We start from the raw sequence: 25603 nt of genomic DNA, 5'->3' as shown, positions 1-25603 counted from the left end.
GTAAGTGCAGTGTGTGGTCAGTGTCGTCGTCCAGTGTGGGTCTCATTACTGAGAACTCCATTTTAATTGTGCTCTTCGTGCCACCAGCATTTAAGTGCTACGTGTTCGTCAGGTACCATTTCATTTATATGTGGATTTTATGTAAACGTGCCTTGTGAAACTAGCCTCTTTTTGTATATTTTAACTCCAATTGTTTTGCCTTCTCATGTGTAACCTTCATCTTTTATCCTCGTCTTGATGCCCACATGGGGCAGGGGTCTGAAACAACAATAAAGGAAAAAAATATATGAAACCGACACCGTGAACTAGCAGTCTCCAGTGGCGGACAATCACCTGATGATGGTTGGATGATTGCCAGCCGAAATATTGAAGCAAGAAGTAAACATGAGCCAGCTGCACTCCCAAAACCTCAAAGAATAGTTTTTTGAACCTTTGGACCAAGCTTTCTCGTGACCTTTTTCCGGAAACAAAAACACTTGGCATAATAATTAACCAGCTATCGTCATCGCGTAGTGTACACTCTGTGAATGCTACCTCGTTCATATTGTGCCTTTTTAGAAACTCAGTTCTTGAATTTTTCCCAGGAAGAGTTCTGTAGTAAGTTGACTCATACTGGCAAACTGGTTGGTCTGTATTAATCACAATTTTTTTGTAAAAGTTTTAGATAGCCGCGTTCGTCTTCAGGTGAAACTTTCTTGCCGCTTCTATTATTTCTTCCCAAGGCACAGATACGCTGCTACTCCCATATGTCGGATCTTCCTCTAGCGAACTGTGTGACATTGTTTGAATTTTTTAAACCATGGAAGAGATGGTTTAAAGGTAAAGTCCTCCGACGGAAACTGTACTGCAGCATCCAAAGCTCACTGCTGTAAGTTCCTTGTTACTTGAAAAGCAAAATTAAACTTAAATTTCATGACCTATAATTTCTTGTTCCAATACGGTCGTTGAAAATAAAAAAAATTAGATTTAAAGTTAATAAAAATATGCGCTATGTTGCTGGTGACTTTTGCAAGCCTCCACGAAGTTATCATTCGTCCACGAATCAATTATTGCAAATTTATCGGTAGATGTTACTCCTTTTATCTTTCCTTACATCTCTTCAAATCTTTTTAAACGTCGAGAACCTTTTATGTGAAGAATTTGTAGATTCCACGTGAGGTGTTTTTTTGCCAGTCTCACTATTTTTGTTTTTGTCTCTAACGAAATGTATCCGGCTTTTACCTTCTTTTCGGCTTGCTCATAATCCTCGTTATCGTAAAAATCTTCAGCTTCTCGGAATAGGCCTTCCTCATCAGCTTCGTCGGAATGAACGAAGACTTCGTCAGTAATAAGTATCTATTCTCCTAAGATTTCGACGGTAGACTGATAAAGTTCTTCTCCAATCACCATTGAATCTGCAGAAATCCTTGGAGATGATTCTGTATCAGTAAGGCCCGCTTCCTGAAGAAGACTATCACAGTACTCGAACTCATCTTTTAACTGACGTTTTGCAACTGTATTATAAAGTGAACCTTCACAACATCCATCTTACACAGTACTCGAAGAAACGGGAGTCACCTCCATTTTTACAATAAATTTTGTGATTCTCGAAAAAATCGCACGTACGCTATTCGTTCTAGCTACATTAGCAAGCTGGGTCTGTCTCTGTGCCTGCAGGTCGAAACGTCCAGGTGCAAAGTAGTTCCGGGTACCTTACCCGATTGCAGATAGAAGCTATTTCGCAAATCATGACAGACGTACATTTTCAGGAAAATTTTATGCGTTTGGTAGTTTACTTGTCCATAATTATAAATGTAATAATTGTTGTAGTAATTAAAATTAAGAAACAGCCAAACGACGTTTGAAATTAAATGAAATTTCATGCAGCTACAGGTGTTTTTTCGTTGTATTACCTTTCAAATGTCGTATGTATGAAATAATGTTACCAGTGTTGAAAATATATAAATATGAAAAAAAGAGTGGTACTCGTTCCAGCGATCCACCAGCTACGGAGCTTGAACGCTAATTACCTTTTTATTTTTACTTTTATTATTTCATTTATTTAGTTGCTTTCGGTTTCCAGCCACACACCATTGCACTTATTTATATACTGAAGAGCCAAAAAACTGTCACACCTGCCCAATATCATGTAGGCCACCGCGAGCACGCAGAAGTGCCAGAAAACGACGTGGCATTGACTCGACTAATGTTTCGAGTAGTGCTGGAGGGAATTGATACCATGAATCCTGCAGGGATACCCATAAGTCCATAAGGGTACGGGAAATCTCTTCCGTATAGCACGTTGCGAGGCATCCCAGAAATGCTCAATAATGTTCATGTCTGTGGAGTCTGGTGGCCAGCGGAAGTGTTTCAACTCAGAAAAGTGTTGCTGGAGCCACTCTGTAGCAATTCTGGACGTGTGGGGTATCGTATTGTCCTGCTGGAGTTGCTCAAGTCCGTCAGAATGCACAATGGACATGAATGGACGCAGGTGATCAAACAGGATGCTTACGTACGTGTCACCTGTCGGAGTCGTATCTAGACGTATCAGGGTTCTCATATCACTCGAACTGCACACGCCCCACACCATTACAGAGCCTCCATCAGTTTGAACAATCCCCTGCTGACATGTAGGATCCATGGATCCATGGGGTTGTCTCATACCCGTACACGTCCATCCGATCGATACAATTTGAAACGAGACTTGTCCGACCAGGCATCATGTTTCCAGTCATCAACAGTCCAGTGTCAATGTTGACGGTCCCAGGCGAGGCGTAAAGCTTTGTCTCGTGCAGTCAGCAAGAGTACACGAGTGGACCTTCAGTTCTGAAAACCCATATCGATGTTTCGTTGAATGGTTCGCACGCAAACACTTTTTGATGGCGCACTATTGAAATCTGCAGCAATTTGCGGAAGTGTTGCACTTCTATCTCGTTGAACGATTCTCTTCAGTCGTTGGTTACGTTCTTGCAGGATTTTTTTCCGGCCACAGCGATGTTGGAGATTCGATGTTTTACCAGATTCCTGATATTCACGGTACACTCGTGAAATGGTCGTACGGGAAAATCCCCACTCCATTGCTACCTCGGAGATGCTGTGTCCCATCGCTCGTGCACCGACTATAGCACTCACTTAATCTTGATAACTTGCCATTGTAGCAGCAGTAACCAATCTACCAACTGCGCCAGACACTTGTTGTCTTACTTAGGCGTTGCCGACCCCAGCACCGCATTCTGCCTGTTTACGTATCTCTGTATTTGAATATGCATGCCTATAGCAGTCTCTTTGGCACTTCAGTGTATATTGTACATCTGTACTGTTACGTGTCTACTGCCTGTCAGCCGATACTGTAAGACGACTCATCTCTTGCATGAGTGTTTCTGTGTAGTTGTGTTACAAAGCATACCATCACTAGTCTCCGGCATTCCCATCCGACATCATCTTGCCGGTAGGACGTAAGGCAAAGGGTTCCTGGAAGGCGGGCAGTTGCCAGCTGCACTAGTATGTGGTATGCATATACTGGCAAAACGCAAAGTGGTCATCTACCCCATTACCAGCGACCACGAAGTATACAAAATGACCAAGCAGCCACATTATAGTATTTTTTTTTTCGCTTTCGAAAAAAAAACAACAACAACGAACAAACAAAATTGCAGATTGGAGAGCGATGTCAGTGGTGTATGTAGTGTCAGCAGATCTGGTAAGGAACGCCAACTGTTTCCAAAGCCAATACTAGTTCACCAAATGTCCACAGCAGGTAGTCGATGCAGCATGATATTTATCAGAGCACATTTGTTATATTTGTCCTTGTCAGTAACCCTGATCAGATGTAAACGGTCATTAGGGGAGGGGGGGGCATCAAATTATTTACCACTGTATACCAAGATTCGACCACTGGCATGGAATGAACCGGGACTATACTGTCTTCCAGGGGATTTGCGGCGGCAGTAGCTCGGTAGGATTGAGACAGTCCATCCCCTCCCAGCGAGCGACCAATGACTGGGTCGCAAGTACTGCCCACTGCTATACATCGGCACCCAACCCAAGTAGCTCACGGCGAGGTAAAGTTCTTTAACGTGCTGTGGTTTAAAATTAAGGCGACCAACAGTGGAGCAAGATTCAGTGGACGCACAAGTGTGAACAGCCGAGCTGCGAAAGAACCTGACTCTTGAGTAATGATCAAAACCGTATGCCCAATGTACAAAGCAGAAGCTTTGGTCTTGATATCAGAGAGGCTCAAACCCCTAAGACACGTGATTTGGTCGTGATCGCATAGCCCATCATAGATATCTAACAGTCTGATAAAAACCGCCCAGACAATTGCTGCAACTTTATTGTCGTCATCACAGGGAGCGAGAACGAATGGGCATTGTAAAATGAGTTATATAATACGTATGTATCCAAAATGAGAACTTTTGAAGAACTGTGACTTGGCACCGCTCGTGTTCCAAATATGGTCTCCTGGATTTTGTCAGTTATAGCTTTCCAGTTATGTGTCGCCGTTTTAAGAGGCCAATGATGGACGATGAGCCCCCATGACGTATACCGGTCTAAAGCAAGCCCCGAAGTATGAGAATTTTGCTTCTGCCCTCATTCAGCCGTACATGAGAGACTCGAAGAGAATCATCTAACTTCGCTTTTAACAAGGGAAATTTCTCACCACGGCGGAGATGAACCGCCTCATCGTCGGCATATGCTCGAGCCGTGAAGGTTGCACCAGAAAGGGTCATTCCTCTTAATTAAAGTGAGAGACAGCGAAGCAGCGGTTCCAGAGAGATAACAAATATGAACGTCGAAAGCGGGTGCCCTGGGGCACACTTCGACTAATGATCGACGGCATCAGCTGATCATTAACATGTATCTTCGCCGCGATGCCCTGAAACACATGGGAAAGAAATACACGAATTTCAGGGTAAAACTGTTTATCTCCAATACAAAGACCAAATAACTATGAGAAACACGATCAAATCGCACGGGAAAGCGGTCTGCGTGGCGCCACCTGGGGAAGGTGTGTTGCCTTCCGAAACTGGGTAAAAACCGCCAGGAGACCCTCTGATTCCCGGAAAACTTCAGACTGTCTGAAGTGCTCTGTGGCTCAGAGGAACCTGAGTGGGGCGGGGACCGTAATGTCCTATCCCGTGGCCTTGACGTGGCCCCGGCGCTCAGTAACCCCCTTAGATGGGGTGAAGCTAACACGGGAAGGACCGTCCATGCATGACGTTAAAAGGCTAGCCCTTAACTGGGTGCAATCCTCACTGAACCGCACTGGCCCACCGTGAATTATCAAAAGCGGTGGGTGAGACATGGTCGGCCATGATCCCCCAGTACGTGTGGAGGCCCTCCGGGGAACGTAACTCGGCTTTGAGTACCGCACCGTCTCGATGATGTCAAACTCCACAACATAAGACCCGGGCCATACCATCATTATCTATCACATCATCATTCTCATAACACCTCCGGGCTGTGGAACGGTGAGGGTTGTCATTGTGTCAAGGAAGGACGTTAAACTCCCGTCATGGTAGGACGTTAAATGCCCCCAACCCAAGGCGAAAGCGAAGGGTGCGTGGCACAGGGGGAGCTGTGTCTGAGGGACTAACCATCTGTCCCTCCCTTAGCTCGCAGGGCACAAGACCAGCTGGTGCTCTGCATGCCGGCGACCTCGTTTGTCAGCGTGGGACCTCGGCGCGAGTCGGCAAGTGCGCTTCGCCGCACCCGTGGGTAACCGGGGCGTGTTCTGCCAAACCCAGGGGGTGGTGACATCGCCTGGGCCAGGTTAGCTGGGTCCAGACCGTCGAACGACTGGGTGACCGGCCCGCCACCTGAGTAGGAGCGGGTCCTTGGCCTGCAGGTGGGAGCTCGGGCTAGTAGGCGGCGAAGGACGAGAAGTGCATCCACTTCTCCGGAGTGCGGGGTGCACTTGCCGATGAACACTGGGAGAAATTGTCGGTGACGAGGCCACTGAAGGAGACCAGGACACTGGCAACGGTGAGCTGAACACGGCGGCTCAGGGATGCCCTTGACCTAGGGGCGAGGTTGGTGGGCGAGCTGCATCTTAGTCCCCCCCCCCCATGCCAGAGGAGCCGGTCCGGGGTAAGAGACGGGCTTCCAACCCCTTTTTTTTTTTCGCTTGTCAAATATGATGGCTACTGAAGAGACAAGCGATCTATGTGCGCCCACAAGGGCTTCGATGCTATCTGATCCCTCGCCACAGGACGGCCTGGGTCAGACGATGGAAGAGAGCAATTTAGAGAGGCACATGAGGATAACCCAGTTTCTAGATCAAAACGTTAAAAACGGGAAAATTAGTCAGGCCGCAGTGCAGGCGATTAAAAATGAACTGGCGGCATGGGCGATAGCCAATACGAAGCTTGAAGGGAGAATTGAGGAACTGGAAAGGGAGAATGAACGGCTTAGAAAACAATCAGGGAAGACATGGGCCGGCGTCGCAGCACAGGCTGCACCAAAGGCCCAAACAACCAAAGAGACTATCGCAAAGGTCTCAAAGCGACCAGACACTGCAGTCTTCCTAAGACCATTACCCGGCCAGGACATAAAGAAGGTACAGGAAGTTTTTGCCACCACTGTGAACCCAGTAAGGGAGAAAATTAGGATTAACAAAGTAAAAGTGACAAAAAATGTAGTTATTGTAGACGTAGCTTCAGAAGATGACAAAAACAAGCTTTTAGGAAATCAAAAGTTATGTAAGTCAGTTAAGTGTGAACCCCCCCCCCCCCCCCCCCCGAAAGCGAAATCCACTTGTCATCTTGTATGACGTCCCCAAATAAATGACAGATGAGGACCTATGTGAGACCCTATATCGTCAAAACCTTGAGGACTCAGACATAAGCATGGACACTTTTCTAAAAGAATTTAAACTAAGATTTAAAACGGGACCTAGGGACAGAGACGCAGTTCACCATGTTGCAGAAGTCACAGGGGCATTATGGAGGAAACTAATAGCTATGGGCAGGGTATACATAGGCTTTCACGCCATAAACGTGAAAGACTACTTAATTGTACCACGCTGCCACAATTGTGGGGACATTGACCACATACATAAATATTGCAGTAGAAAGCCGGCTTGCTCCAGGTGCAGAGAGGAGAACCATGTCAGAAAGGAATGTAGGAAATCCGCTGTATGCATACCATGCACACGAAGGGGAAAAAAGACCTGTGGCACAACCGGAAGAAACTGCCCAACATATAAGTTACTTGAACAACGCCTAATCTCTAGAACAGATTATGGCTAATGGCAGTAACAAAACTGGATCAACCAAAAGAAAGTCTCCAAGTAAGAAGAAAAGGGATGCAGAAAGAGCGGAGAAATTTAAAGAATTTTTAAAATCTCTCCAAGAGATAAAGAAAAAGGAGGCAATAATGATTGATTCGAGCATCCAAACTGAACCAGAAATAGAAATAGAGATTGAAGAAGTAGAAGAAATGGCTGACTCAGACAATTTCATGGAGCCCAAGACTCTGGCTCATCTAAGTGTCAACTCAACTCTCAACCCAGAAGCAGCAAGCTTCATGACCAATCAAGAAAAGACAAGCCCGCAACAGATAATCATGGTTGATCTATGCATACAGACGGAGCCAGAAGAGGAAACGGAGGACAGTCTCCAACCAGCAGAGAGTAATAGCATTGTTCCAGTTCAAAAAGGATCTCTCCAAACTGTTGTCCAAGACAATACAATTACAAGTACGATGCAGTCGGATGCATTTCCGAGAGCCTCAGATCCGGATCCTAGAAGGATCTACCCAAATTTGGAGCTTGCTATGCAGCTCTCACGCTTGGAGCAGCCGGCTGTCCTCACCACGGCGCTCAGGCACGTCGTACGTATAGGGCATAAATATGGCAGGAAGGTCACCTTTTCGACAATGGAGGCTGTGGACAGGATACAGTTAAAGTCAATGAATCTTCCCACAGACTTCGGGGCTCTGCGTGACTTGCTCAGAAGGGTTTTCGAGAGAAGAGGAGAAGAATTCAACTTGCAAGAGATCTACGTGCAATCTTTCCTTGCAAATGGCCGAATTGCCTCAGATTATAACAAACCAGGGCCTGATTGTTATTTTCACACTTACTTCCCATAACATCTGAAATTGCAATAGGACAAATAAACACCCATAATAGTCGGCTGGTCATGCAGGAGCTTCGAAAGGTAGCGGAGGAGAGGAGACTGGATGTAGTCTGTCTGCAGGAACCATACTCCCGGGCAGGGCAGATCTCCTTCATGTCTACCACCTGGCAGATAATCTCTACCGGAGAAGAACCAAAGGCAGTCTTAATAGTTACAAATAAAGCCCTAAGGGCCACTAAACTAACACAGTTATCAAACAGTCACTGTAATGAAGTGGAAATACAAACACCGGTTGGACTGATATACCTCGTGAATATGTATTTCCAATATGGAGGTAATTTTGAAGAATTCAAAGACCATCTTGCGAGAACCATCACAGCGCTACGTGGGAGCAGGGTTATTGTTACGGCTGACATCAATGCCAAGTCCCCTATGTGGTACAGCGGCACAAGGGACGCAAATGGGGAAAAGGCTGAAGAACTAATCATGGCTTCCCAACTTGTAGTGGCAAACAAACCCGGTAATCCCCCCACCTACAGAGCAGGCGGAGGGCAGGGAACAAACATTGATGTCACCCTGGCAACCGCCAATGCCATCAGCATCATAGAAGATTGGAAGGTTATCGAACACGCCACTACAAGTGATCACAACCTAATCACCTTCTGTCTTAGGGAAGAAGGGTGACGCTGGGACCTAGGATGGGAAATTCAACTCAATTATAATAAAACCGACTGGGACTGCCTGGCTCGGGAGTGTGACATTCCTCCGTTGCCGGAAGGTGACCTGGACATAGATAGGTATGCCGAAGAGCTGGTAGGGTCTATAGTCAGCGCGGTCAAGGCCGCTGTCCCAACCAGGAGGAGAGCCATGGCGGCTTCTCCATCGCCATGGTCTGCCGACCTAGAACGTATGCGTCAGTCTGTGAGACAGGCAAGGAGGTACTACCAGCGAAGTGCCGTCTGGCAAGAAAAACAGTTCTGGCTGCAACAGTACAGGGAGGAGAAACAAATATTCCAAAAAGAATTAAAAGAGGTAAGAATGAAAAGTTGGGAAAGGTATGTTCTGAGCCAGCTAGCCACTGACCCCTGGGGAATACCATACAAACTGGTCAGGGAAAAAATCAGGTCCCCTGCAGTCCTCTCGACGATCAGAGACGGAGGCAGAATGACAGAGTCGTGGCAGGAAACTGCTGAAGTTCTCCTGCGCACTCTGCTGCCAGATGACGAGGAAAACGAGGAGGATGAACTCCAACAGCAAATTCGCAGAGAGGATCTAAACGAATACACAAACAACATCATAGTGTACCCTTTCTCGGAAGAAGAAGTGGCGGCACAGATCAAATCACTGAAAAAGGGCAAAGCACCAGGGCCAGACGGCATAACCGCGGAGGTGGTGCAGTTTCTCGCCCCTCGGCTAGTGGCGTCTTTTACGGGACTGTTCAACGAATGCTTGAGAACTGGGAGTTTCCCCAAAATCTGGAAAAGGGCCAATGTAATAATCATTCAAAAAGGGAAGGATAAGGACCCCACAGAACCCAAATCCTACAGGCCAATCTGCCTCCTAGACAACTTAGGAAAACTGTTGGAGAAGCTACTGGCTGACAGACTGACAGCACACAGGGTACTGCGCGGTATGAGCGACAGGCAGTTCGGCTTTAGGCCGGGGCGATCAGCGTCTGACGCAATTGCCTGGCAGCTGACGTCTGCAGCTCAACCCCGCATAAGTATGTGGTAGGCATCATGGTGGACATCAGTGGCGCCTTTGACAACCTGTGGTGGCCCTCGCTCTTCTCTCGCTTGCGAGAGAAGGAGTGCCCAGGGCCCCTCTATGGCTGTCTGAGGAGCTATTGCATGGACAGGGAGGTATGGCTATCATCGCCTAGCGGAAGAACAAGTAAAACCATTACGATGGGGTGTCCCCAGGGATCAGTTCTGGGGCCGCTCTTTTGGGACATAAACATAGGACCCCTCCTAGAGAAATTACAACTAAGCGAGGATGTGCTAGACGTGATAGCTTACGCTGACGACCTCCTCCTGCTGGTAGGCGGCCATAGCCGAGAGGAACTTGAGCCTAAGGTAGAGCAGGCAATGACACTACTTCAGAAATGGTGCCAAGAAGCAAAAATGAAAGTTGCACTGCACAAATCTACATATTTGCTAATGAAAGGCAGTCTCGTCAGGAACCCAACTGTTAGAATAGAAGGAACTCCAGTTCTTCGGCGTCGAGAGGCCAGATATCTGGGAGTTACAATAGACGAAAAATGGAATTACAATACTCACATAGAAAACATAACGCAGCGAGCACTAGAAGTTTTAAATAATCTCATTAGTATAGGTCATAGAAGATTTCATCTACCTCCAAATTTGATCAAATTGTACCACAACAGCATCCTAACGTCCTTAGTAGGATACGCGAGTGGGGTCTGGGCACACAGGCTTACGAGGGTGGAGCCCGCAGTGACTGTAAGAAGGGTGCAGCGGAACATGTTGTTGCTTTCTGTCGGGGCATATCGAACAACACCTGGGGGTGCCTTACTAGTAATAATAGGATTATGTCCTTTAGACATAAAAATCAGAGAACAGGGAGCGTGGTACTGGGTTTCCAAAGGGAAAATAGATAAGACCAGGGAAATCATGGGGGGATAAGTATGCAATAAAGAGAAGGGGTGAAGAGTTATGGCAACAGCAATGGGAAATTGAGGAAACGGGGAGAAGGGTTTTTCAGTTACTGCCAAATATCAGAGAAAGGCTTCAAATGAGTTACTTTGAGTCGAGTAGAGGTCTGCTGCATTTTCTTACAGGTCACGGGCCATATCCGACATATTTATGTCGATTTGGAAAACGGACAACACCAGCGTGCGACTGTGGTGCTCCGGATGGAACACCCGAACATGTCGTCTATGACTGCGTGTTATATGACGATGTGGCACTCGAACTTAGGAATCAACTACCTAACACAGACACATACACACTACTGCGACGTGCCGAGACCTTCAATGTCCTCAACAATTTGGCAAATGAAATTTCCCAAAAGATCTTGAGGGACTTCATTAGTAACCACCACGGTTAGAGATCAAATAAAACATATAACCCGATGAAGACTTAGGTGCACCTGCAAATTCCGCCGAGCGCGGTACTGGCCAGTTCCTTCACAACTGGAATCCGCCGCGTTGTCGGATCAGGGGAGCAGGAGCACCATTCCCGGACTTGACATTTGCACAATGATTTGTTAGGAAGTAGTTACACTAGAATAACGTAGAATTAGAAACTAACATCACTAACATAGGTAGGGACTGCAGCGATTCCAAAAGTAGTAGGCCAGCCCAGTGCCAGGGGCACGCTCACTGGGGTTAGCTCAGTGAGCAGGCCATTCTAGTAGGTTTGTATTTCGTCTGGCACACTTGTAACGCTGCAGAGTAGTGAGTATTAGAATAACCAGAATAGTCAAGAGTTAGATTAACCCTGCTCATAGCAAGTGCCAGTCATTAACTAGTATAAGCTGCTTGTTTTTCTCAAGTATAATAATTGGACCCACTAATTACATAAGGTGGTGGGTTAGTGTGCATCATATAATGTTTGTTGTTATTAATAATAATTGTATATTAACACTTTCTTTCGATTGTTTTATAATGTTGTATCAATAAAGATTAAAAAAAAACACGATCAAATGCCTTCTTAAAATCTATAAAAGCAAGAGCACAGTGAACAGAAGCAGCTGACATCACATCCTTGTTCTCCACTATTGGAGTCAAAAATGAGCGACCAGGAAGGCAACTCTTAGGCTCCCAATCACGTTCGTGAGCAGAGAGGATGACCTGCTACTGATTGCTCTCGCAACAATTTTATCGTCTAAATTAAGCAAAGTTAGAAGTCGAAAAGAAAGACGACACGGCTAGATTGTTTCGGTATTAATATTGTTTTACTCACCCTAAAGTCTGTAGGCAACGTTCTCCCTTGCATGACCTCAATTAACATCACCGTAAACGTCGCACCCGAGGAAGGCCAAAAGCGAACATCAAACTTCATAGGGAGACCATCCGGGCCAGGTGATTTACTGGAGAGATATAATCAGCAATATGAGCAAACACCGTATCTTTATGAAAGGCGGCCAAAAATTTCACATTCTGAATAGGCGGGATCCCCCCCCCCCCCCCTTAGGGCTCCATGAGCATCATCGGGGGCCAGCCGGGGTGGCCGAGCGGTTCTAGGCGCTAGTCTGGAACCGCGCGACCGCTACGGTCGCAGGTTCGAATCCTGCCTCGGGCATGGATGTGTGTGATGTCCTTAGGTTAGTTAGGTTTAAGTAGTTGTAAGTTCTAGGGGACCGATGACCTCAGAAGTTAAGTCCCATAGTGCTCAGAGCCATTTGAACCATTTTTTGAGCATCATCGGGAAAGGGTCTCACATTGTTGTCCGCCGCATATATATCCGTGTATTGGTAGAGAGCGCGAGAAGTATCACCTTGCTCAGTCAGTTGGCTGCCTGAAGCAACTGCGAGAGACGTAAGATTTGTGTAAAGCATCTGACATGCTGCCCCATTAGAGGCTGTTAGCGAAATTACGAGCATATGGAATAAGTTGTATTGTATTGTATTGTATTTTTATTGATCCAGGCAACCATAGTATTGTACAGCAGTACACATGATATTGGATAGGTCAAGAGAGCTATTTACAAGTAATTTTTACAAATTGATTTTTACATTATATTGTAGCAAGGAAATTATCTATCTTAAACAAAACAGTTAAAACAAATCATAGAATTGTAAGGTTGTACATACGATATTGGACAGGTTCACAGATATGTGAGTGGCTCGAAGATTTCTGAAGTAATAGAACCCAGTATGTTGTCCTCGACGGTGTGTGTGCATCAGAGAGAGAGAGTCAGGAGTGCTCCAGGGAAGTGTCATAGGACCGCTATTGTTCTCTGTATACATAAATGATTTGGCGGACAGGGTGGGCAGCGATCTGTGGTTGTTTGCTGATGATGTTGTGGTGTACGGTAAGGGGTCGAAGTTGAGTGACTGTGCGAGAGCAGAAGATGGAATGTTAAATGACTCCTCTACGCACTGTGTAGGACTGAGAACATATGTAGAGTGGTATAGAGACGGACAAGTAGTTCAGTTGAACAATGATGGTAGAGTGAATTGTCTGTGCCCTTTTCAAAGATATTAACATAGTAATCATTGCGACTGGATGTGCACTGCGATGAATCTTTCGAATGATTTTCGATCCCTCCAGCTGACATTTTCTTTATTTTTGTACGATTGTACAGTTTAGACCTTAGCCCATTTTCAAGTATCTAAAACGGAAGCATTATACATTGGATGGATTAGTATTGCTTCTGAATTTATCCTAAAATCAAGTCATATCCCAAGATATACTAACAAGGGGAGGTCACGACGTTCGGGTAACGAATTTCAAACTTCGTACACTTTTAGTAGTTCATTAGCGTAACATAATGAGCAAGTATTAAGGAGCACTACGTAGGCGATTTCGAAAATCGCAAGAGAAGTTTCATGTGTAGAATACGTCCCGGTGCATTGCGACTCTAGCCGCAAGGTGGTGGCAGTCAAGTGGTAGAGTTGAGAGTTCCGCTTACGACGCCGAACTGGTAGGACGTTATTTATTTCCGTTCCGTCACAGCGCTACGAGCATTGAAAATTACGTCAGATTTTGTGCTCTGAGTGTATACCCTACGTCAAATTCGTCTTTGTGTTAATTTAAATGTGCTGTTGGTAGCGGCGTTGTCCGCTTCTTTTGATTCTATGGCGTCCATGTCTATGCCACATAATGGTACAGTGAGCTTTTCTTTTGATAAGTCTACCTCTCAAATTCAGCCCAGCTCTCTGACAAGACTGGTTGGTAGATAGTTTCGGTTTGAGTTCGGATCAGGTACACACAAAATATTTTGACACCGAACTTTATGTTTTCCTTGTTAAATTTGTGAATCCCTTACAGGAAGAAAAATTACTGTTTAAACGTGGTTCCCATTTTCCTTTCCATCACAGAGATGACTCAGTGCAGTTTACCTTGCGAACGCTGACACTGAATTCACGAATTCTCGTGTGTTCAAACTGCCTTGCGAGGTAGTACAACATTCGAACACAATGTCTAGCGATGTTTAATCACAGTACACAAGACTTTTTGCACACTGGAGTTAAAACAACAGTCAAAACAATGGACAAAGACTAGTATGAGTGTACCAAGGAAGGCAAGGATCATTTTGTCAGTTGGTAAGGTGATGGCCACTGTTATTTGGGATCCCCAAGGAATAATCCTCATAGATCGCTTGAAAAAAGTCAGAACCATAATGGGTCCGTATTAGGCTTCAATTTTGATTCATCCGAAACTTATGTTGCCTGAAAAAAGACGAAGGTTGGCATGCAAAACAGTGCTCTTGCACCAGGATGATGCACTATCCCACACATCACTGATAATAACGGGGAAAGTGCATGGATTGACCTTTTAATCCATTCCACATCCACCTTCTTCACCAGACTTAGCCCCAAGTGAGTTCTTCCTGTTCTGTAACTTGAAATTTTGACTTACTGGGAAGAAATTTTCATCAAATGAGGAAATGACAGTTGCAATCAATAAGTGTTTTACAGAGTTTGACAGCACCCATTTTTCCTATGGGATGAAGAAACTGGAATGTTACTGGACCAAGTGTATATCTCTCAAAGGAGACTATGTCAAGCAATAAAATGAACATTTTTCTTGCCTTTTTATCAGCCTTATCAAACCACACTCGTAAATACATCTACTCCCTATCTTTCTCCCACGTGAATGGTACAAGTATTGCAGCATTCTGAGTCTGTCCTCACAAATGACCCATTTATCGTTATGATGTGACAGGCTGATTTTCGTCTGCTATACAGTATATATGACATGGCTTCACGACAGAATATTAACCGGACCTAGCATATGTGGAGGAGCATCATCTGTACTACCACACAGTCATTCGAAGTAATCATCAATGGTAGGAGCCACTGGAACTGCATGCTGCACACCCTTTGCCACCTTTGGGTGACACCGTTCACTGTATAGTACCCTATGTGTATATTTTCGATCTAAAAATACTCAGCCTGTGACCCTTTCGCCTCATCTTCCCTTCACTTGATAACCTTATTGTATTTATGCCATAAGTGCTGTATCGGAACACTTTGTCTAATAGCAACACAAGCCTGTGCATGGGTTACATAAGTGCTTGTTCCACAGGCAACACTACTTCAGGAACCAGAAGTAAACATTCCCAGCTGACAACATTAACATTGCATTGTTTTTGTGTACAGCTCCAGTGGGCCCCACAAAGACAAGCGGTACCTGATCCATATATAGGGGTTGACCATATTGCCACTAGAGGTACATCTAGCATGGCACTACTTGCTTCTACCTTGGTACATGCCAGCAAGTATGCTAGGTCGTATCCATCCACCAGAACAATATTTAGGTTGCCATCCAGTCAGGGAGCCAGTGGTTCCAGCTGCCACAACAACCTTAAGTTACAACCATGCATAATCTACGAGCCTTTGCATCTCTGACAGTGGCCTCCCTTAGACTCTGGTCACCAAACCATGGTATCTGCCAGCTGTTATTGATTGTTTTGATTGTGTTCAAAGATTATCATCACAGATTCGGTCCAGCTGGACTTAGTCTTGTATTATTAAAAAAAACTCTGCAGTAATTGAATAAGAGTTATTCAGAATAAATTATACATCAAGAAGATCATTTATTTATATAAAGCTAATAGTGCTAATCTGCTTCATCTGTGGACATTAGTTGTGAATCATTTTATGTTAATTAAAATTAAGTGTGTATGGTTTTATCTCTAACTGGAATCTTGTCTGCTGTTGTGAACACACATAAGGTCACCACAATTAATGGTGATGAGGTTCTAAGTGCAAGAGTCTGAATATACCTGTGTAGACAGTGATACTCATATACTTTTCCAAAAGTGATACAATGGGTCACCTGTCATGGGCAACCTGTTGGTAGGTGGAACAATGGGAGCTACTGACATCTTAGGGTTGGACCTTTTCTACAAACTCGGTTTGAGGGTGCATGATTCTAACCACCAGATACGCCCTCCCTTACCCAAAGTGCATCTACAAGACCTCCTTACAAAATATGCCTCCACAACTTAATTGTTACCGTGAATTTTGCCACATGCCACAGCTGTCATGGAATCTCTGCACCACCGTCTGTGTGAGGACAAGGGATTGGTCAAGCAGGCGCCAGAAAGCTTTCCAAGACCACAAGTGGGCTCTGCTCCAACCTATGTATCTAACAGCATATGACCCAAAAAGTTGCTTACAGTTGCAGCTGATGCATTGGATTACAAACTGAGGGTGGTTGTCTTCCATAAAATAAATGGAGCAGAATGCCCTATCACCTTCATGTCCAAAACCCTGACACAAGCACAACAAACTTATAGCAGATTGAAAAAGAGGACTTGGCCTTTATTTTTGCGAGGAATAAGTTTCGTGATGGCCAGTGTTTCATTCTGCTCAGTGTTGACAGGCCACTTTTGTCCATTTTCAACACAAACATGGGAGTCCCTCAGAAAACAACAAGATGCATCCAATATTTGGCCACATTTTTACCTACTTGTGACATTCAGTATCACTCCATGACATAGCAAATCAACAATGATGCATTTTCTCAATAATCACCTATGATTTGTGTGCAGTTTACGTTCTTGGTAGGTTGGCATTGTGTAATAGGGATAGTGGCATCTCATTTTCTTCTTCTGTCTACTGGCACCACTACGTTTGCTAGCGTTGTCTGTCTGCGAGTGGCAGCAGCAGCGTTTACCGATGTCTAGTACCTGCACTATCTTTGGAAGGATGTGAAGTGTTTTTCCAGGTCGGGTGTGTCAGTAGTTCAGTTGGGACGGAGGAGCAGAGAGGTCCGGCAGCGCAAGGACGTGCCGGGATTGCTGGCGGCACACAGGCATTGCCAGATCGAGGGGCTGTAGTTGCGAGGGTCACAGCCTCGTTGTCCACCGGACCCAGCACGTTGAGTTGAGTGAACATTAATCCAGTAGTGAAACCTCCACTATTTTGTGATCACGCCATTTGTTCGTGCATTCTGCTTGAGGGTCACCGTGAGATTAAAGGCAGCAAGTGGGGCGTGTGGAGTTGGCGGAATCTATTAGCTGTCTTCTACTGCCTGTTATTAGTTTTTGAATTTTGTGTCATTATTTGGTGAAGTGCAACCAGTGGTATTTTACTGCCTAATGGCTGCTAACGCCCCTGTTTACTGGCCTGGAGGTTAGCGTAATTTAGCGGCAGTGTACTTTTCCTGGTCTTGCAGATGCTGTCCGGCATGACATGTAGTTCGACAGCCTCCTTGATTGCAGTTTCTTTTGTCTACCTTGGTTTTATTGGTTCATTTTGTCTTTTCAATAGTTTAAACCCTGGCTTCTGAAAACGCAGTGTTGTCTGTCACTTCGCCCTCACTTGAATTAGTCCATCATTGTACTGGTTATCACACATTAAGTGGAATTGGTAAGAGGATTGAATGGCGTTTAAACTGTCACTAGTTTGAGATGCCATCCTGTTAGGTGAGCATAACTCTTGGATGACTGTCTCACTGATTACCCAGCTGTAGGGACATTTCTCAGGTCGATCCTTGGAGCACTGTCTGTGGATCACTCCCTTTTTTTATTTGGTCTGATTGTGTCAATTTTTAAAAATAATATTTGTTTAAATTATTCCTCATTTGTAATTCAGACCTTCAGCCGTTAATTGTTCTGAAGTATTGCTGGTGGCTTTCAGCTGACAAATAATTTGAATTCTTTAATGTAATAAGACCTTCTGCCATCAGTGTAACTTACGTTACAGTCAATTTCTTTAATGATTGTTTTAAAAATTGTTTTGGTATTTTCAGCATGTAATTATCTACTCATTTGTGATACAGGCCTTCAGCCGTTAATTGTTATAAAGTATTGCTTGTGGCCTTCAGCCAACAAATAATTGTGAATTCTCTCTTAATAAGGCCTTCAGCTGTCAGTGAAGCTTGTGTTACAGTCAATTTAAAAAAAAAATGATTGTTTTTTAAAAAAAATATTCCTTAAATAAAGTGTATCTGTTTACTGTGCAACCAACTGTAACTGATTAGGCCCTGTCCACCCCTTTTCCTGCTTTCCCTAAGTCCCATGTATCAACCTGGACAGGACACGAGTTTCAACAGTGTGCTGTTAATTTTATGTTAATTAAAGTAAAGAGTTTATCGTTTTATCTCTACCTGGAAATCTTATCTGATATTGTGAGCCACCCACAGTAGCCCAGTGGTTCTAGGCGCTTCAATCTGGAACCGCGCAACCGCTATGGTCGCAGGTTCAAATCCTGCCTCAGGCATGAATGTGTGTGATGTCCTTAGGTTAGTTAGGTTTAAGTAATTCTAAGTTCTAGGGGACTGATGACCTCAGATGTTAAGTCCCATAGTGCTCAGAGCCATTTGAACCATTTGATACTGTGAACCCACATAAGGTCACAATAATAAGGATTATCAGTTGCACATCCAGATATGTTGAATGTATCATGGTACCACCTAATTACTTCATGTGAGTCAAAACTCTTCATCCAATAGATGGCACTGTTCATATCTACATAAAGTAACTTTGGGTCTGCAAAATTAATTTTTTGCTGTCTCATAAAGAAACTAGAACGTTTGGGGTTTGGACAGCTCCAATATACAGGGTGTTTCAGAAGTGGTGGTCAATATTCAGTGATATGACAGGAAAGATCATTCAAAACAGTAAAGTCAAGTAAACATGGGCTCTAAAACACATACCTTACGAGCAATGAGCAATTCTTAATCTTTGGCACTGTGAAACAAAGCTCCTCTACTGCGAAATCCTTGCTTTCCATATTTTGGGAAGTGGTAGTATGCATCAAAAGAAGAAAAAATGTCCAATAAACATGTGCTCTAAAATGCATATCTTAAAAGTTATGAGCACTTGTTCATTACAAGAGTTGTGTTTGACAGTAGTGAAGATGAGGAAGTGCCCATGGCTCTAAAGGTGTGCCAAGGTCATATATTTTAAGTGATTTAGGCGTGGCACTGAAAGTTTCAAAACAGAACCAAACAAATAATATACAGAGCAACTCTAAAGGCGTTAGAAGTGTAGTAAATGGCTTAAAAATCAATTTACAGCCAGAAAGACAAAACAAGTTACTGAGATAAGAGGCAACAAAACCAAAACTTTGCATTTTTTTCTGATAACCATGGGCGAGATCTAGCCACTATTCTTATGAATAAGCAATCGGAATTTTTAGTAACAGGAACTGTAACTTTTCTATTTTTACCTAGATACCGGTACGTTTGAACATTTATACATAATTAGGCCTATTCGATCTCACTGACATTAATAAAACATTGCAATGAAAGGTATTAAAATTTGTTCATGTAAAAGGTCAACATTATGCCATTATCGAGCCTAATTCAGTCAGCCTATTGATTTTTGTTGTTTTGAAAAAAATGCTCCTTAATTTCAAGTTTTATTGAGCTTTTCCTACAATATGAGACTGATATCCCTTGAATAATGATATTCTGAACAAACACGTGTAGCAATTCCTTTAATGAGTACTTTTTTTCTATTTTATGTTGGGTTAAAATTAAATTGAGGTAACCAGGCTTTACATATTACCTTCACATTTTCTAGGTATGTAAAACAGGCCAAGGCAGCTGCCAATCCAGATGAATTGCATTACTGTCCAAAGTATCAGTCCAGATTAGTTATTATGGAAAAAGAAGTAAACATGTTAGTGGGATATGCACGGGAATCAGCCAACATATTATATGGCTTAACAATGAAGAGTCTGAGGCAACTGGCATATGACTTTGCTACTGTTAACAATATCAGTGTGCCTGTAAATAGGACTTCAAATAAGATGGCAGGAGTTGATTGGTGCCAGGGATTTATAAGGAGACAATCACTATTGCTGAGGGTTCCACAGCCAACAAGTCTTGGGAGAGCAACTGGATTTATAGAACCAACTGGCTTCTCTTTTTAGAATATATACCAGACACTCTTATGGTCCTGAGGACAATTACAACTTAGACGAATCTGGTGTAATCACTGTTCAGACACCAACTAAAATCATTGCACCAAACGGTCAAAAACAAGTTGGAAGATGCACCTCTGGTGAATGTGGTCAATTGGTTACGTTTGTTGGATGTGTTAATGCACTAGGGAATGCAATTCCACTAGTCCTGATATTTCCCCAAGTTTGATTTAAGGAGAGTATCCTTCATGGAGCCCCTGCACAGACACTGGGACTGGTGCATCCTTCTGGCTGGATAACAGTAGATAATTTCCATTGTGTAATCAGACATTTCATTCAGTTTTCAAATGCATCAAAACAGCACCAAGTTTTACTTATATATGACAACCATGATTCACATCTGACTGTTAAGACCACTGATCTGGCAAAAGTAAATAATGAAACTATTCTGACATTGCCACCACACTGCGGCCTTTAGATAGAACTGTATATGGTCCATTCAAAAAGTTTTATAACAATGCCTGTGACAATTACATGTTGATGAATCCAGGAAAAACTATAACAATACTTGAAATTGCAGGACTTGTAGGAAAGGCATACTGATTAGCATTTACTTCAAAGAATATTGTTTCTGGTTTTCACTGTACTGGTATTTGGCCATTTAATCCTGATGTTTTCTCTGATGAGAAGTTTTTGGGCTCATATGTTACTGACAGGATAAGAGAGACACAGGTCACATATGGCTGCAAGAGAGGGGAAGAAAACCAATGTGCACTCCATGTGCATACTGGGGGGAGTCATTCCAGATGTGGAAAGGGTCCTTCCAGATGCCGTGAAGGGTACAGGGTGCACCCATCTGCAGGTGGTCACTCTTATCGGCACCAATGATGCGTGTCACTATGGATCGGAGGAAATTCTCTCTGACTTCCGGCAGCTATCTGATTTGGTGAAGAGTGCCAGTCTCACTAGCAGGATGAAAGCAGAGCTCACCATCTGCAGCATCGTCGACGGGACTGACTGCGGACCTTTGGTACAGAGCCGAGTGGAGGGTCTGAATCAGAGGCTGAGACAGTTCTGCGACCGTGTGGGCTGCAGATTCCTTGACTTGCGCCATAGGGTGGTGGGGTTTTGGGTTCCACTGGATAGGTCAGGAGTCTACTACACACAGCAGGCAGCTACACAGATAGCATGGGTTGTGTGGCATGGACTGGGCAGTTTTTTAGGTTAGATGGCCTACGGCAAGTACAGAAAGGGAAACAGACTCAAAGGGTGCAGGGCAAAGTCAGGACATGCGGGGACCAAGCAGCAATCTGTATTGTAATTGTAAACTGTTGAAGCTGCATTGGTAAAATAACAGAACTTAAAGCACTCATAGAAAGCCGTTGCAGCATCCCTGAATATGGAAGTAAATAGGAATATAAAAAAAGGGAGGATGGTTTATCTGTTTAGCAAGAGTAATAGGAGGCAGATTTCAGACTACCTAACAGATAAAAATGAAAATTTCTGTTCCGACACTGACAATGTTGAGTGTTTATGGAAAAAGTTCAAGGTAATTGTAAAATGCGTTTTAGACAGGTACGTGCCAAGTAAAACTTTGAGGAATGGCAAAAACCCACCGTGGTTCAACAACAAAGTTAGGAAACTACTCCAAAAGCAAAGAGAGCTTCACTGCAAATTTAAACGCAGCCAAAACCTCTCAGACAAACAGAAGCTAAACGATGTCAAAGTTAGCGTAAGGAGGGCTATGCGTGAAGTGTTCAGTGAATTCGAAAGTAAAATTCTATGTACCGACTTGACAGAAAATACTAGGAAGTTCTGGTCTTACGTTAAATCAGTAAGTGGATCAAAACAGCATATCCAGACACTCTGGGATGATAATGGCAGTGAAACAGAAGATGATACGCGTAAAGCTGAAATACTAAACACCTTTTTCCAAAGCTGTTTCACAGAGGAAGACCGCACTGCAGTTCCTTCTCTAAATCCTCGCACGAACGAAAGAATGGCTGACATTGAAATAAGTGTCCAAGGAATAGAAAAGCAACTAAAATCACTGAACAGAGGAAAGTCCACTGGTCCTAATGGGATACCATTTCGATTTTACACAGAGTAAGTGAAAGAACTTGCCCCCCTTCTAACAGCCGTGTACCGCAAGTCTCTAGAGGAACAGAAGGTTCTAAATGATTGGAAAAGAGCACAGGTAGTTCCAGTTTTCAAGAAGGGTTGTCGAGCAGATGTGCAAAATTATAGACCTATATCTCTGACATCGATCTGTTATAGAATTTTAGAACACATTTTTTGCTCGCATATCATGTCATTTCTGGAAACTGAGAATCTGCTCTGTAGGAATCAACACGGATTCTGAAAACAGCGATCGTGTGAGACCAAACTCGCTTTATTTGTTCATGACACCCAGAAAATATTAGATACAGGCTCCAAGGCAGATGCCATTTTCCTTGACTTCTGGAAGGCATTCGATACAGTTCCGTACTGTCGCCTGATAAACAAAGTAAGAGTCTACGGAATATCAGACTAGCTGTTTGGCTGGATTGAAGAGTTTTTAGCAAACAAAACACAGCATGTTGTTCTCAATGGAGAGACGTCTACAGACGTTAAAGTAACCTCTGGTGTGCCACAGGGGAGTGTTATGGGAGCATTGCTTTTCACAATATACATAAATGACCTAGTGGATAGTGTCAGAAGTTCCATGTGGCTTTTCGTGGATGATGCTGTAGTATACAGAGAAGTTGCAGCATTAGAAAATTGCATCAAAATGCAGGAAGATCTGCAGCGGGTAGGCACTTGGTGCAAGGAGTGGCAACTGACCCTTAACATAGACAAATGTAGTGTATTGCGAATACATAGAAAGAAGGATCCTTTATTGTATGATTATATGATAGTGGAACAAATACTGGTAGCAGTTACTTCTGTAAAATATCTGGGAGCATGCGTACGGAACAATTTGAAGTGGAATGATCATATAAAATTAATTGTTGGTAAGGCAGGTGCCAGGTTGAGATTCATTGGGAGAGTCCTTAGAAAATGTAGTCCATCAACAAAGGACGTGGCTTACAAAACACTCGTTCAACCTATACTTGAGTACTGCTCATCAGTGTGGGATCCATGCCAGGTCGGGTTGACATAGGAGGTAGAGAAGGTCCAAAGAAGAGTGGCGCATTTCGTCACAGGGTTATTTGGTAAGGGTGATAGTGTTACGGAGATGTTCAGCAATCTCAAGTGGCAGACTCTGCAAGAGAGGCACTCTGCCTCGTGGTGTAGCTCGAATGTATTGCTTCCCCCTACTTATACCTCCCGAGGAGATCAAGAATGTAAAATTAGAGAGATTCGAGCACACACGGAGGCTTTCCAGCAGTCATTCTTCCAAGTGAACCGCATGTGACTGGAACAGGAAAGGGAGGTAATGACAGTGGCATGTGAAGTGCCCTCCGCCACACACCGTTGGGTGGCTTGAGGAGTATAAATGTAGATGTAGATGGTCAACAATGTGCGTAAGTTAGAAGTGTACGAGAAAATACTGTTGATGATCCCAATGGGACAAATATAACAGACTGCAACAACACAAGCACTGTTCCAGCAGTAAGACTGCCTGCAAATAGTAGCATTTCAAGTACGTCAGGATCCTTGGTATCACAGTAGGAAGTCTGACCTCTTCCAATAGCAATCATCTGTAAGACACCTCAGCATGGAAGAAAAAGAGGAAGGACAAGAATTCTTCCTGACACCCCAGAGAAGCCAGAGCTTCTAGAATCTGAGAACATTAGGGAAAAAGAAACAGACCAAACTATACAAACAAAACAGCCCTGAAGCCCATTTTTAAAAAAAAGTCAGAATGCAACTTCAGCCAGAGAGTAGCTCATCAGACAGTGAAGGCTCTACTATTCTTTATGTTAATGATAGTGATGATAATTTGAGTCTTCACAGTGAAGAAGAATTTAACGCAGAAGGTGAGCTTGAAGACAATGACTCTGTTGGGAAAGTGCCAACGAAAGGAAAAGAAATACCATTTTGCTACTTTGTTGCGCATATTAATTCGGTGAATAAAAATGAAGGCACTGCAATTGTGACTTATTTCAAAAAGTCATGTAAGTTTGACAGACATTTTTCACTTCCTGCAGGTGCAGAAGCAGGTGAAATTTGTTTAACAGATGTTATTTGTAAATTATGAAAGCCTTCCACAGTTGGTGGCACAAAACAAACAGAAGGAATGTTTGTATTTCCCATTGACACGGAATCTTACAATGTCGGGTGATTGTATAGTGTATCAATTGATTGTATCAAATAATGTTTGGCAAGAAAATAAATGTTTCAGCATGTGTTCAGTGTGCCCCATACCAATGATGGGGGCACAGTGGGCACTTTTACATGGCTTTGCTTTCATTTATTTTATGTGTAAAATTTTTATCAGAGCAAAACAATTAAATTAACATAGATACTAGATGATTTAGGCTTCCTGCCAGATGGGAAATAATCCAAAATATATTCAAATTACATCACAACAAATTCTTGAAAAAAAAGTGCCTACTGTGCCCCAGTCTCCCCTATATGAAAACACCACTCTACCAATCACACTAAAAGCACATGTGGCTAATGAAACTGTACTATTGGAAGAAAAATAAACAGCTGCATCCAAAAAAAATCACTTGCAAATAGTGAAGAAGCAGGTAGGAAAACTTCACCTACAAAAACGCAAGAAAGGTTTGGCAAATTATTACACAATCAAAATTTGCTATCCGAACAACAGCTCAACAAGAAAAGTCTACAAGATCATGACGTACTCCCACTCTGTCATACTCGTCAGTGGAGAGTCATGTTTCTTCTGGGAATACAGCTTCGAGCAGCAAGATCTCGATATCTCCGAGAAGATCGTCAAGAAAAATAAAAAAATTGTCATATAATGACGAACATTTTTTATGGTCAAGTCACCACTTTCCCAAGAGGACACAGCAGACATAAATCTTCCTCACATAGAAGAATGTGACAACCTTAACATATACTGTCACAATGTACAAGTATTGAGAAATAAAGTAAGTGAACTTGAAATTCTTACGAGTGATACTAATGTTTTGTCAGACGTACACTTACTGTGTATTAGTGAACACTGGCTAAAACAGTCAGAATTATCTTATCAGTATATTCAAAACTTCAGATTAGTTCACCACTATTCTTGAAAAAATTACATAGGTGGTGGAACTTGTATCTACATAAGAAATAGCATTAGCTGTGAACCTTTCCATCCCTGTGAAGTGTATTCCTTAGACAAAGACATTGAAATAGCTAGGGTAGCACTTGCCAACCTAAATATGTATATAATGTGTGTATCTAGATCACCTAGTGGTAATTTTTCTGTCTTCCTCAGAAACATTGCACTACTGCTAGAAAAAAGCATGTCACAATAACTCAAAAAAATATAATAATATGTGGTGATCTCAACATTGATTTCCTTGAAGAACCTGCTCAAAAGTCACAATTAGTAAATTTAATGGTGTCATTCAACTTAAATATGAACATAATATGTTCAA

Source organism: Schistocerca serialis, chromosome 3, assembly GCF_023864345.2.
Source record: "Schistocerca serialis cubense isolate TAMUIC-IGC-003099 chromosome 3, iqSchSeri2.2, whole genome shotgun sequence".
In the NCBI taxonomy this organism is placed as follows: Eukaryota; Metazoa; Arthropoda; class Insecta; order Orthoptera; family Acrididae; genus Schistocerca; species Schistocerca serialis.
Note: the sequence above shows the minus strand (reverse complement) of the source record.